General features: G+C 33.5%; 1 long non-coding RNA gene across 1 annotated transcript; it reads left to right on the top strand.

The window, feature by feature from the left end:
- Positions 1-464: 464 nt before the first annotated feature.
- Positions 465-1,972, top strand: LOC104530490 (uncharacterized). The gene is made up of 2 exons (XR_728067.1): positions 465-581; positions 1,069-1,972. It is a non-coding gene; the product is annotated as an uncharacterized LOC104530490 (long non-coding RNA).
- The last annotated feature ends 815 nt before the right edge of the window (positions 1,973-2,787 follow it).

Raw genomic sequence — 2,787 nt, forward strand, 5'->3', positions numbered from 1 at the left:
TAATGGTTTTATTAGTTACTAGAAATATTTCATCTGAAGTAGTAAATGAAAAGACATGCGAAGAACACTTTGGTCAGTAGTCTCACGCATAGTAGTTGGAGAATAAACTTTATGGTGCAGTGTTTCTCAACTATAAATAACCATAGGTGTTTACCTAAACTGGATAATGTTCTGTTATAAAAACTGGTTATATAAACGGGTCTTCTTTGTAAGCAGAATTCTCTTAAGTATCATTCAAATAATTTGATGCCTAATGTAAATGGACAAACACATTATTCAACATTGTAATTAAAAGCATTTCGACAGTGAGAATTCTTGTGTAAGAAATAGGTAAGAAAAGGGGAACCTTGATAAAAGTATTAGTAACTGTCTAATTACTAGCAGTAAGAGATATTTGCAGTGTAGAGATTATATTTTTTTGGCTTATAACATTCTTGTAATGGTCTAATTTCTGTGAATTTCCTCAGTTCCAGGGTGCCTCATGGTGGCTTTGCCCATATAATGGGTGGCAGTGGATTGCAAAATTTTACAATTGCTGCTGTGCCGTACACTGCAAATCTTTTACCAACATCAAGCACATGGTATGTTAACTGGTCTCATTGAAATATCTTAAAAACAGGGCTTTTTCATGTCAGTCGCAGTCAAAAGTATAGCTTTCCTGACCGTTTCATTAAAAGGCAAAAAAGTTAAAAATCAGTGGAGTATAAAAATTGTGGAGTATTTTATAAAAGTAAAATTGTGGAGTATTCTCTATCCAACGTGAAAATGGTGAGTTTTAACCCTGATGACGTTACATTATGTTTGCTCATTGTTTACTACTTCATTTTGCTTTACTAAAGGCAGTGGGATTAATAAGGGAATATTGAACTTAAATTATTGTATTACAATTTACTGAAGTGAAAAAAACTTAATTTCCTGCAATATATTTGAATGGTCAGTGGTACTGTAATGCAGCACGGGTTTGTTTTCTTCCATGAATGTGTTTTCCCTCAGAAATCTTTACTGTTGGGTTTCTTGCTGAACTGTGATGTGTCTTTTTTTTTTTTTTTTCCTTCTTTTTCTTCTCAGTATCAACATGCTCAAGTTACCTGAATACCCAAGTAAAGAAATCCTTAAGGACAGGCTTCTTGTGGCATTGCACTGTGGAAGCTATGGTTACACAATGGCATAATGAAGTCTAGAAAACTCATCTGAGTACTGATGTGCAATTCAGAGCAGCAGAAGTAATTTTGGAAACTGTCAATAGAAAAGCGGCGGAGATACCGCAACCCCTTGGCTGGGCTGGGTTTCAGAATTCGTACAGGATCCTCAGCTTTTCCTCCATTATGTTGTCAAAGTAACTTTGATGCCATCACAACAAACTTCTCAGTATGCTGTCATTTTTTAAAATGACAGATCTGTATGGAAATCAATTTACATGCTTTTCATTATTGTTTCTGAATCGGAAAGTTTGTCAGAATCTCTTTCCACAGTTTACTTTTGTTTTTCAACTCGATGGTTGAATGACATTTGCGCTTTATTTTACTTTGCACTCAGATGGCATACTGCTAATGGACAGACTTGTACTTTATGCCTTGTTGCACGTGAAAGTGCCATTTATTTTTGCAGAGAACGCTATAGACAGTTCAATTTGGATACTGTACAGTAAGACAGATCCGATGTATTTTCCATTTCTTTGCATAGTAACAGAAATAAAATTTTATAACTTTTTAGTATTTTAATGTATATAGTATGTAAAGATTAGACTGTTATCACTGGAGAAAATAACAGATGAAGTTAATATCTAATTTATATTAGAATTTACACTATATTCTGCTAAATGTTTAAAGCATTTGTGACTTTATAGTCAACTTTCAGTTTAGAACTTGTAAATATAATTTAAGATCTATATCCATTTGTTTGAATGCCTTTACTCTTTCCTTAACATAATTGTATGTTTAAAAGGTATTATTAAATTTTAATATTTTTACCAGAATCTGAATGTGACAAGTTTGTGTGTCTTTGTGGGTGGTTTGTTCTTTTTTTCCTTCTTTTTTAAGGATTTTATTAATCTTACTATAATTTAAATTGTCGTCGAAGCAGCATTTGAGAAGGCATTGTCAAAGCGTATGGATGGACATAAGGAAATGCACAAGGTTAACTGGCAAGACTTTAATGATTATATTCTTGTTTTAGAAATTATATAAAATTAGCATATATTACTCAAATAATTTGTAAAAATACACAGCAATGGCTCATCAGCATGTGTTTTTGATTATAAGTAGCTGCACATGTTGGGTTAGGTGATGTATTTGCATAACTGCTTTTTTGGGGACCCTAGGGTGGGTCCATATTATTGTTTTGGTTCAGGCTAGGAGTGATGGCTTGTTTGGGGTTTTTTTTTCTTGTTTCTTTGTTTGTTTTCTTTAAATTTATCTGATTATCCCTGTTTGTCATGCTTTTGCTTCAGGGAATGCAAACTGGATTCTCTCCAGGTGAAACTAAACAGAAAAACATGATCCAAAAATGTACCAAATGCTAATGGATGAATATGTAATTGTGTCTGCAGGACCTAACTGATCTGAAGAGATGATCTGAAGAGTTAGTAAATGAGTTCAGGCATAGAAAACCCCCCAAACACGTAAATTTTAAGGCTCAGGTCCTCAGTACAAACTGCCCCTAATCCATTAATGTTTTCCTACACTAAGTGCCTAATACAAGTGTAGCCTGAGTTCACCAGCTTATCTGTCTAGGCTGCTTACTTAGTGCTGTTTTTTCAGATTTAATTTCTTTATTTTAATCTAAAGC

Source organism: Antrostomus carolinensis, unplaced genomic scaffold, assembly GCF_000700745.2.
Source record: "Antrostomus carolinensis isolate BGI_N321 unplaced genomic scaffold, ASM70074v2 Scaffold36719, whole genome shotgun sequence".
Lineage (NCBI taxonomy): Eukaryota > Metazoa > Chordata > Aves > Caprimulgiformes > Caprimulgidae > Antrostomus > Antrostomus carolinensis.